Raw genomic sequence first — 12,223 nt, 5'->3', positions numbered from 1 at the left:
GAGCTCTCCTGAATCTCTAAACACCCTGAAAAGCAGCCAATCCCTTCTCTTTGGAGGCTACATTGAAAATAACAATAAAAGTGAGGTGGTGCTGCCTTTTGAAGTCTTTAGAGAACCCATCACTGTGATCTTTGTACCACCGCTGGGGAAAGAGGACATCTTTGCACGTGTCTGGCATTGTTCACGACAACAGGGCAACCGAAATAAAGCAAGAGTTTCTGGGAGTAGCATTAGGATGCAGCCCTCCCACTGTGCACACCAGTTCCTTGCTCGGCACAGCTGCCTGCTCAGCTGGGGGTTGGAAATCAGCACTGTGAGAAAAGACAGAAATGACCGTGATGCGTGCCTCTCTCTATGAGGAAAAGGTAATGTTCAATTAACGTGTCAGCCTGCTGCTTCGGAACTGACTTATTTCTGTCTGTCTGTTTGTTTGCTGTTCCTTTCGCTTGCTTTTTTTCTGTGCTTCCTTTTCATTCAATGGAATAAACTGCCTTAATGGAAAGTGTCGGGGCTGCACTTGTGTGCTAGGAGCCTGCTCTCCTGTGGCTTTACTGACATCAAGTACAGCGTATGTGTTCAAACTCACGGGGCAACCGCATGGCTCATGCCGTTCTGGCTAAGCCTCATGCAGGATGATAAAAACACAGCTGAATGAGAAGACCCTACAATAAAGGAGCTTTTATGCGCGCAGGGCTGACTTGTAGGAGACTCTTGTTTGCCTTCCCTTTGCTTCCATGTAAAATGCCTCCCCTGGTGTTGACAGTGAGCTGTTTCACATGTGATCTGAGTATTAAAACCGATTCTTTTTTTTAATAAGTTGACATCTTAGCTTCTTAGCTGTAAGAATCATATTATATTAATTTTTTTAATGCTTAAAAATTGTACTTGTGTTGTATAGATAAAAATTTAAAAGAAACATGATTTTATAGAATCCTTTTCTTCAAGGGATTATATTATTCTCCTTTTTAGGGGCAGCAAATCCATGAGGGCCCTGAGGAAAATCCTTTTATCCTCTCTGAGAAAAATGTATTTTACCAGGGCTGAACGATCTGACAAAAAGGCTGTTCAGTGACACAGTGCGCATGATGTATGGGCTAGTGTGTGCCTGCCTCGGCTTTCATTGTATAAATTTCTTCTAGGAGTTTCACTGGAAAGCTTAATGATCTCGAACTCGAGCTATGTCCTTAGAATGAAGTCCAGGAATTGACTCTCCATGGGAAACAAGCCAATTTCATTATAGTTTAAATACCTGAACCAAAACATTGGTTGTTCTTATTTTGATAATCACTAAATGTAAAATTACTTTACCAGCACTTGTTATGTGTTGGGGGCTCTGGGCTTGGTGATGGACACAGAAGCCAAGTATAGAGTCCCACTTTTACTATTTCTGCAGTCTAATCTGGTTTGTTGAGAGAATATATGATGTTTAACCCTTTCTATACAACTCACGTTATAGAAAAGTTTGAGAGATTTCATTGAATTCCTCCTTAAAGGACATAAGATTTGCTTAACTGTGGGCTGCTCTGCAATGAATTATTTTTTATCTACTTTAGGCAGCCAGTGTTATCGAAAGAATATTTTATACAATTCACCTTTGTAAAAAGAAGGCAACAGCCTGTCCCTTCATATGACTTAAAAGTTATGGGGGAGCCTGGGAGGAAAAGGGACAAAGATGTCCTAGAACTCGGAGCTGCTGTCCTGATCACATGACTATGCTCTCACTCTCTGCACTTAACTGAAGGAAATGACGGAATGGTAATAATGGCAAGTCATGTCACTGTGCCTGGACATGATTTCAAGGTAAATGACACATACTCTGCAAAGACTTAACCCTTCAAGTTCTAGTTTAAGAATGTGAAGAAATTGTTTCACTGGTCACAATGTATAGGATTTTAAACTTTGGGCATTCAGAGGAGTTCTTGCTTTGTGCTTAGCTTGATTTGCTGATAGGAAAAAGCCCCCAAAAACCTGGTGTCTAACATTTACCAGGATTTCCAAGCACTGTGTCTGCCCTGGGCAATAGTGACACTAGGCACAGTGAGGATGCTCTTAGTATCCATCACAGGTGCACAATGGGACAATGGGAGTAACTTGGCAGAATTCATATGTGGCTTCATGTAATGGCTTATTTTTCACAATTAATTATATGTGTGTGTGTGTGAGTGTGTGTATATGCATCTCATTTACTGCGCTATTGCTGTTTATCTTTAATTCTTTCTTTCTTCCTTCTTTCTTTCTTTCTTCCCTCCTTTTATTGGATATTTTCTTTATTTACATTTCAAATGTTATCCCCTTTCCTGCCCCCACAAATCCCCTATCCCATCCCCCCTCCTCCTGCTTCTATGAGGATGTTCCCCCACCCACTCACCCACTCCCATCTCCCTGCCCTTGAATTCCCCTACACTGGGGCATTGAGCCTTCACAAGACCAAGGACCTCTCCTTCCATTGATGCTGGACAAAGCCATCAACTGCTGCATATGCAGCTGGAGCCATGGGTCCCTCCATGTGTTCTCCTTGGTTGGTGGTTTAGTCCCTCAGAGCTCGGGGGGGGGGGGTTCTGGTTGGTTGATNTTGTTNTTCCTATGGGGTTGCAAACCCCTTCAGTTGCTTCAGTCCTTTCTCTAACTCCTCCATTGGAGACCCCATTGGGGACCCTAGCTCAGTCCAATGCTTGGCTGTGAGCATCTGCCTCTGTATTTGTTAGGCTCTGGCAGAATCTCTTAGGAGACAGCTATATCAGGTTCCTGTCAGCAAGCACTTGTTGGCATCCACAATAGTGTCTGGGTTTGGTGACTGTATATGGGATGGTTCCCCAGGTCGGGCAGTCTTTGGATGGCCTTTCCTTCAGTCTCTGCTCCATACTTTATCTCTGTATTTGCTCCCATGAGTATTTTGTTCCCCTTTCTAAGAAATAGCAGAACAATCTACCTCTTTTATGGCTTCTCTCTTGATTTTTATTTTATCTACCATTTATCTATTATTATCATCTATATATCATATCTGTTTATCTCTATCATTGATCTATATTTAATAATCTATCATCTAGCTATCTGTCATCCATATACCTTACCTTTTATTTCTATCTTCTATCTATCTTGAATTGTCTATTACATATCTTTATATCATTATATCTATCTACCTATCAACTACACACACACACACACACACACACACACACACGCACACACATGTATATGTTCTATCTACATTGGATTATCTGTTACCTTTCATCTATCAATCTATCTATCTGTCTGTCTGTCTGTCTATCTATCTATCTATCTATCTATCATCTAATCTATCATTTATTTACTGTCCTTCTATTTAGCATCCATTTACCTTTTATCATCTTTCTACCATCCATTATCCATTTACTGTCTGTATATCTATCTTTACCTATATATCCATTTGTCTATCTATTATCTGTATGTATCAAGTCATATATAATTTGCCATCCTATATATTTATAATTCTATCTATCTATCTATCTATCTATCTATCTATCTATCTATCTATCTATCTATCTTATCTATCTATCAATCTAGTTCTTTCTCTCTGTATACATATATATATGTATATATATTCATATGTCTTCATATATCTTTCTTCAAATAAACATACACTATTTTTAGTTTATACTCTCATATCTCTAAGCTGCTCATCAATTATCAACCTAGAGCAAACAGTTGAAAACCTAAGTTCTCATGTTCCCTTGCAAGTGTGAGTGTTTGTATGCTTTATACAGGAATCTGGAGAAGTGAGTATATAGTTGCCAAATTTTTTATGGAAAATTTTGCTTTCTTGATATGAGCACGTGGTATAAGACATTCCTGACATAATCTTGCGCACGCAGGGGGTTGGTGGGGGAGGGAGTTCTCTATTAGTTCTCAAATTCAGATTGTAATGTTGAAAGCAGCTGCATCCATTTTGTCTCCATAAAGGAAGAAATATGAACAAGCAAAGCAAAAGGAGAATTCCAGAAATGCCAGTTTCAATGTGATCAAACTAGTAGAGCAACAATACCTGCTGGGCATCATAACACTACTTTAAAATTTTCACACATTGTGATGGTTTATGCATGCTTGGCCCAGGGAGCGACACTATTAGGAAGGGTAGCCTTGTTGGAATAGGTGTGTCACCATGGGTGTGAGATTTAATACCCTTGTCCTAGCTGCTTGGAAGTGAGTATTCTATTAGCAGCCTTCAGATAAAGAAGTAAAACTCTTAGTTCCTTCTTTACCATGCCTGCTGGGATGCTGCCATGTTCCTGCCTTGATGATAATGGACTGAACCTATGAAACTGTAAGCCAGCCCAAGGAGCTGAAAGGATTTCCAACCCCATAGAAAGAACAACAATATCAATCAACCAGAGGTCACAGAGTTCCCAGGAACTAAACCACCAACTAAAGAGTACAATGGGGGCTCTAGAGTACATGGCTCTAGCTGCATATGTAGCAGAGGATGGCCTTATCTGGCATCAATGGGAGGGTATCTGTGGAGGCTCTGTGACCCAGCATAGGGGGTCATAGACTAGGGCATTGAGGTGGGTGGTGGGTGGGGGGGATTGTGAAGGGGAAACTGGGAAAGAGGATAACATTTGAAATGTAAATAAATAAAATAACCAATAGAAAGAAAAAAGAAAAAAAAAGAGTTGCATTGGTCATAGTGTCTGTTCACAGCAGTAAAACTACCTAAGACACACATACATGATAATTGTAAATATTTATGGAATATGATAAGCTATTTTTATAGATATATGTCCTGAAATTATTCCGTGTTCATTAAGTCACTCTAAATGATAGTGTGTGGTTTTGTTCAGTTAAGAACATTCCTAACTGAAGCCATGTGTGTATGCATATAAATCAGTTCATTAGAGATTATTGACAGTTGAATATTATGTCATAGAGTAAACAATGAACTTATAAGCAACTGTGATACTTATACTTATGATGATCATTTTACTTGGTACCTGTAATGGTTTGTATATCCTTGGACCAGGGAGTGGCACCATCTGAAGGTGTGGCCTTGTTGGAATAGGTGTGACCTGGTTGGAATGGGTGTGTCACTGTGGGTGTGGGTATAAGATCCTCACCCTAGTTGCCTGGAAGTCAGTCTTCCACTAGCAGTCTTTGGATGAAGACAGAACTCTCAGCTCCTCCTGCGCCATGCCTGCCTGGATACTGCCATGCTCCCTCTTTGATGATAATGGACTGAACCTCTGAACCTGTAAGCCAGCCCCAATTAAATGTTGTTTTTTATAAGACTTGCCTTTGTCATGGTGTCTGTTCACAGCAGTAAAACCCTAACTAAGACAGTACCCAAGAACAAATTAAAGAAATTCTGATATTATTCTAAGATCTGTAACCAACTGATGTATTTAATGTTTCTTATAAGATTAGGGGTTTCAATATTTCTCTGGCTCAATTTGTATATAAATTTCTGTTAGTTATAATAAAGTATATTAAAAATATTTGAATTTATAACTGCTTGGTGAATGACATTTTAAGGTTTATGTTCCATACATCTTTGCATATGAAAGAATTTATTAAACACTTCCTGTTCATTGAGAAAACTTGGTTATAAATTTTAGCCTTGTGATATTCCATTCTACACATGGACATATAGTTTATTTAGTTATTCACATCGACACAACATTTAGAAGCATCTCTCATGATGAAATTTTTCCTGACAAAGCACTACATAATTTCAACAATTTCTATAAAAATAAATCCCAGACAAGATAACTACATAAATATGGGTCCTCCCCAATGTACTAAGGTCCTCAGCTTTTTTGTGATATGAATATTATTGTTGAATTGTATGAAGCTGCCGTAAACATGAGTTATGAATAGCAAGAACAAAGTTTCAAAACTGCTCTTAGAAGAAAACGAGCACAGAAATGGAATGTTAGTGTACTGTTGGAATGAATGAGAGTAAATGTGGACTAAAAGATAATTGATCCCAAACAGCATTGATTTTCAGGTCTGCTACATTTTCTATGCCATTTTGCAATAACATGGGTTGCCTGTACTTTTCAGTTTGCTAAGCTTCAGCAAGCTGTGTGATCGGGATATTGGGTTAATTTCATTCTGTGATTTGACTATTATTAGAAACAAAGATGGACAAATAAACTTTTACTGTAAATTGGAGATAAGTACAAAAGGGATCACACTGGAGGCAGAACATTGATAAGATGCATACACACAGAAGACAGAAGATAAAACAGGTGGTAGGAGACTGACTCTGTTGTGTGTGTGTGTGTGTTTCTGCGTGTGTCTGTGTATGTCTGTGTGTGTCTATATGTGTGCGTCTATATGATGTGTGTATGTATGGTGTGTGTATGTGTGTGTCCATGTGTGTGTGTGTGTGTGTCTGTGCATGATGTGTGTGCTTATGTTTGTGTACATGCACATGAGTGCGTGCATGTGCACATCAAGCATATAGTCATATGCATGGGGTGATTAGAAGGAAACTTACACCAGTTCAGAGTTTGTGTCCTGTTTTTTGAACAAGAGGAAGCATTGACTAATCATTGCCACTACAGACTGTTTTCCAGCCTATGTGCAGTGCCACTAAGGAGCTGACTGCTGCCTTAGAGTGGACCGGTTCTTGCTTTCTTGGAATCAATAGAGCCTCTCTGTGTCAGTAGAGTAGAAAACAAGCAGAGGAACCTTTTCCCTACATGCTGGAAGTGGTTATCACTGTTGTCAAGGAAACGCCCACACTTCACAAGGTCACCTCTGGAATAAACAGCAAGATTTCAAGAACAGATCAATAGACCAAAGCCAAGACCTCAGCCTCCTCCCACGCTCCTATTTTAAATATCCTTCCTAAAAAACACTTGTTTAGCTCATTCTGTGTGTCCTGGAGTTGTCAAGTGAAGCTGATGATGCCTTAGGTCAAGCCCAGAATTTTCCATGTTCTGTTTCTTTGAAACTTCTGGTGCTTAGTGGGGATGCTCGGAGTGGAGTGTGGGAGTGTGGTTGTTAGCCTGAAGCTAGACTAAGGCCAGTTTACAAAGATAAGCTCCACTTAGGACTGCATTTGCAATAGATTTTAGAACAGTCACCAGACCTTTCTTAAAGCAGTAACATTTTAATTTCAGAAAATGCTTTATTATAGACTAGAAATGTGTGAAATTTTGGTCAGTCTGTTTCATTCATCTGGATGCTCATTTGTTAACTTATCCACTCATCCATTCTTCAGTCGGATAATTATAACTTTATACTGTGTGCCCCATGTCCATTTGGGCATGAGAGGTGACTATAGTATATTTCCTACATCTTAGATCTAGAGACTCAATCTGAAGAAAACATGACTATGGAATCCAGTAAAGAAGTAACTCGTGGAGGGGAACACAGGGGGTTGCTTAACATCTGAGCAACACCTCTTCATGGGTCAAGGAAGAAAGAGTTTGGGAAGAGATAAATGTTTGCATGTGACCTTGGGAGTGGATATGCACTGAGTGCAGAATGCAGTGTTGAAAAACAGGTTTTGACAGAGATGGTAGCCAGGAGCAGAGATGGGAGGACTCAGAAGCTATGGAATCCTGTTATCTGAAGCTCTGGACATACTAGGGGGAGTTTAGATAGAAGACTAGAAAAGAAAATCAAAATGCATCCATGAATGTCTTTGTGAAATATTTTCAAAAGGTCACTGCTAGCTTTTCAGATATTCCATCCATATACTAGTTAATGACATTATTTAATGCTATAATAAATAACTGGGGCTTTAAGTAGCTTGATATGAGTCCTTCTATTTCCTCTAACAATCCAAAATTGGTTACACTCCTGTGCTTGCAGATGGTTTGATGGAACTAGAATTTCTGAGGCTGTTTATCATTTAAAACAAGCATTGCAAAATCCAGCAATACACTCTCTCTTCTTTTTAAAATTCACAACGATACCTGATTTACTGGAAGACCAATGCCGCATTATTATGATGGGGCTTAAAATGGTTTCCGCTTTTAAAGTAGCTAGTGACACTAAATTGTTGGTATCGTCACTTTGTGAAATCACAGACACCATATTTTGTTGTTAGAAAATGACGAATGGTGTGCCGACAGCTTTCCTGTTTATTAAGCTACCCTGAGCCACACTGGAATGCATCTTGTTAACTTTCCCAATATAAAGAAGAAGGATGATGGTTTGTATTTAAGAGAATGTGGCGGACGCAAACGTTACAGAGCTAAAGGTTTTTGGCATCATCTAGGTTAGCCACCTGTTCTCTCCTCCATTTGCTGAATAAATTAGAAGCTCCTGGGAGAGTGTGTGGAGCTGACTGGCCTGCCTTGTTGCCAAGGCAACCATTTTTCTCTCCGCTCTATGACTCTGAAAGGGTTCATAACCCATTAGTGCTCCTCTGGGTAAGAATATGAGACCATTTCTTTTTTTTTTTTTTCTCCCTTCCTTCTTTACTCCTTTTTCTGGTCAAGATAATGTGAGCAGTAAATGCTCTTACCATATATATGTATATTCAAATGCTGCACTTCCTAATTTCCTGGGGAATTGGAGTATAAATCTTAAAGGCACATGACAGCTAAGTGGAGAGATGCATATAATAATGAATAAAAAAAATGAAAAAGCTATTTCAACCTCAAATGCTTTCCAAATTGAAAATATTGGCAGGGCAGAGTTTATTTAAAGCCCACATATGAAGAAACACAGACTGACTGAGTCCAGCACAGGAAACCCTTTCATAATGGAGTCTACCTGCCATCATCTCCTCCAGAGTCTACCTGCCATCTCCTCGTGGCTTCCCTTATTCTGTAGAGACAATGTAACAAGGAAGGGCAAGTAGAGATTTTTTACTTAAAAATCAGATTAATCAAATCACATATCTATTTTCTGAATGGCAAAGGGCGAAGGAGTTGAAACAGGTCATTTCCCACTCTGGTAACAGCCACAGAGCTCGTGTGCTGTGACTCCCAAACAGCACACAAAACCAAGAATTTGAGAGTTTTTTTTTTCTTTTTATAATGAGCAGTTGTTATATTTCTGTCTACCTTTTGTCTACTCCCTATCTTTACTCAAATATACATTTAAGCATAATTAGGGGGATTTTTGAGTGAGTACATTTCCTTTACCATATTTCAGGAATTCTGTATGACCTCCCTTGCTCATATTAACTCCATGAGACAAATTCCTTTTCTCTTTCTTTATAATTATGCGACCCCATGCCAAGGAGTGTAGTGTTGTCCTTTACAGCAATGTAGCCTCCCTCAGCCCTGAAGTAGGCTGATCCAGACTTTTGATCTTGCTGCTACTGAGAAGGAAATTACCTAAGGTGGAGCCTTCTGACCTAGATGGCTCTTTTGTTCTGCCACCCACCACTGCTCTCTCCAAGACACTGCTACCTGCTGAGAAGCCCCTGATACATTCTGGAGGAACATCCTATTCTGCACATTACCTACAGGCTGGCTCATGACACCAAGAATGGACTGGCGGGGGATAGCCCTTCCCCCTTTATAAGTAGACTCTTGTAGTAAACTGGAGGGCCTTGAACAGAATCATGTCTTGGCTCCATTAACCTCTCGCTGTCTAAGTCTCTTTCAGCCCCAACCTGCCTCCCTGGTGTACCCAGTCCTTGTAAGCTGCAGGCCGGCTTGCAACAGATTGGCACCCAGGACAGGAACCATGGGAATGGTGAGCAACAGGTATTTATGCTAGTGCTGGCTTTGAACTTCTTTTTTTAAAAAAGGGTTGCTGAGGTGCGGAAGGATACGGGCTAAGTTTGGAACAGTGCTAACCCGATGCTTTTTCCACTTAGGATTTGACAGCAAACTATGTGTGGGACTAGAAACTGAATCAGGCGGTTGTCCGCAGCTTTTAAAAGCTGTTTCAGGCGAGAGGAATAGGGTTTAAAATGATGAAACAGGCGGTTGTCTGCAGTCGAGAACTGCATCAGGCTAGAGGAATAGGGCTTAAAATGATGGAATAAAATATGTAGAGGAAAATAATTTTGAAACTCTCCCAGAGACAGAGAGAATTCAGGGGATGCCCTGCTTTATTCTCTCTGGCTCTATAGCAGACGTTCTCTGCCCTCTTTGTGTTGTCTAATGTCTGGTGCACCGGTCCGTTTACATGTCGATTCATCTGTGTTTTGTTTCGTTGTCTGAATGACTGAATGTTCTGTGTTTCATGTTGGATGCAGCCTCTTGGTTTTTGGGCAAAAAAGCTGATAGATGTTTTTTTGCCCGGAGGATTCTCTTGCAATTGTGATTAATGTGTTTAGCAAATGACAAAGTGCTTTTTAAAATATAATTATAGCTAGAAAAATTAAAATTCTCTGATTGGTCTAAGTGTAGCCGCTTCATTTGGCTTTTTACTGGACATGCTCTGCGTGTCTTCAGAGTAGAGTATTAGTTATTGGGTATGATCAGAAAGGTGTAACACTGGTTATTAGAAAGTGACTTTAAAATTGTCAACTCAGGAGTCTTTCAAACACGTGGTATAACGCAGGCAAAACAAAACAAAACAAACAAACAAATAAACAAAAAACCAAAACCAACAACAACAAAAAAAACTAGGCCTCTAAGGATACTTCTAGTTGAGATAATATTTAATGTGATTCTTATCCTAGAAAGTAAATTTGAAGATAAGATTTAAAGCAATGTCTCTTTAATGAAGCATTAAAGCTTGCACTGTCATGCATTCATAGGTATAAATTGGCAGCCAAATCTCGAAATGTGGTGGTGAAGTTTTAATGTTGATTCTAAGGTGATCAGTTGTTTTGAAATTGGGCTTTGCTTTCCCAAAGTTGTAGTTATGGTCTAATATTGTAAAAGAAACTTAGTAATTCTAAAATCTGTCCTCATGGCAAGAGGAACTAAGCTCTGAGCAGCTTCTGAAAGGTTTGTGTGACTTTCTTTTGTCTTGCAAATGGTGCCTAGGGAAGCTCTGGAAACTTGCCTCCAGGGGAAATTTCTTTTAGCTGAAAGAACACTATTGCAGATCTACCCAGATGTTGTTCTAATAAAGTTTAAATTCTAAGTTTATAAAAAGGGTCAGTCAGGCTGTAGAATTTATCAGGACATTGCGATTTGACTTGCCTACTTCATGTAAAGTTATTATAGATTTAAGAGTTTGTTTTTTCCTTTGCATTCTGATAATTGTAAAGAGTTTTGCTTCTAGTGAACTGGTGATTACTGGAAAATTTTGCTGTAGGTATGACTAACACAGCTTTACATTATATAAGAAAAATTGTTATCATTTCTGCTTCTATACAAGAAGCTAAGAGTTTGAATCTTTCAGCGTATATTGTTTTCTAAGTGAAAAGTATGTTGTTAGCTAATGCCTCTCAAGGGAAGTTTACCTTAAAGAAGCTTTTAACTTCGGGGGAGTAGCTGTTGCTCCAGAAAAGATTCAGAGGCAATATTCTTTTAATATTTAGGGTTTTAGTTATACCATAATATCATGGTACAGAAAATCTAAGAAAGAGAAATTGATTTGCTTCAAAATTTTATTTTCAAAAGCTTCCAGGAGATGTTAATTGGCTAAGACCCCACATTAAACTCACCACAGGAGGACTTAAGCCTTTGTTAGGTGCTATTAAGTGTGACACAAATTAACTGACAAAGAACAAAAGGCTTTGCAGAAAATAAGAAAGCTTTTATAATTGTTATCAATTATAATCAATAGTAATTAAATATTACCTGCTTATTTTAGTTATGTGCCCACAACAATTCCTTGGCAAGAGAAAACATTGTTGTAAAATCATCCTTCTTCACCTCAAAGTAAAGTTTTAACACGTATTAAGGCCTCTGTGGTGCTAATAAAGAATTATAAGATAAATTCGTATAGTTTGGGATAACTATAGCAAAAACTGTGTCTTAAGATACTGACAAAGTGTCTGTTCGTTGTTCAAGACAGCAATTAAATTGGTTATTACAGAATATTAATAATTGATCTATTGCATACCATCATTTAATATAAAATTGACAATCAATATCCCAAAGATAAGTTAAAAATTGTTTTTATGCATGTTTTTGTTTCTTCTATAAATTCATGCATGCATGCATCTCAGTTACTGTGTTTAAAAATAACCCCTCTATGGGAAATAAGTAGATGTGAATTGGATCACACGCCTATTCTTTTGAGCTTCCCCCTGCTTCAGCACAGATAATTAAGTTGTGTGCTATAGATGGTGTTTTAAAATGCTGAACAATCAAATCTTAATTTGTATATTAACAGTCAATATTATATCTCAGAGCTCACAATTGCTTAA

The 12,223-nt window shown here is 38.8% G+C and overlaps 1 long non-coding RNA gene across 1 annotated transcript in view; it reads left to right on the top strand.

Annotated features, from left to right (window-relative positions):
* The first annotated feature begins 229 nt into the window (after positions 1-229).
* Positions 230-12,223, top strand: part of LOC110311082 — a 45,200-nt gene continuing 33,206 nt past the window's right edge. Inside the window, exon 1 of the long non-coding RNA XR_002379906.2 lies at positions 230-365. This is a non-coding gene — a long non-coding RNA (uncharacterized LOC110311082). The remainder of the gene's footprint in view (positions 366-12,223) is intronic.

This window comes from Mus caroli, chromosome 15 (assembly GCF_900094665.2).
Source record: "Mus caroli chromosome 15, CAROLI_EIJ_v1.1, whole genome shotgun sequence".
Classification (NCBI taxonomy): Eukaryota; Metazoa; Chordata; class Mammalia; order Rodentia; family Muridae; genus Mus; species Mus caroli.
Note: the sequence above shows the minus strand (reverse complement) of the source record. Positions and strands in the feature narration are given on the sequence as shown.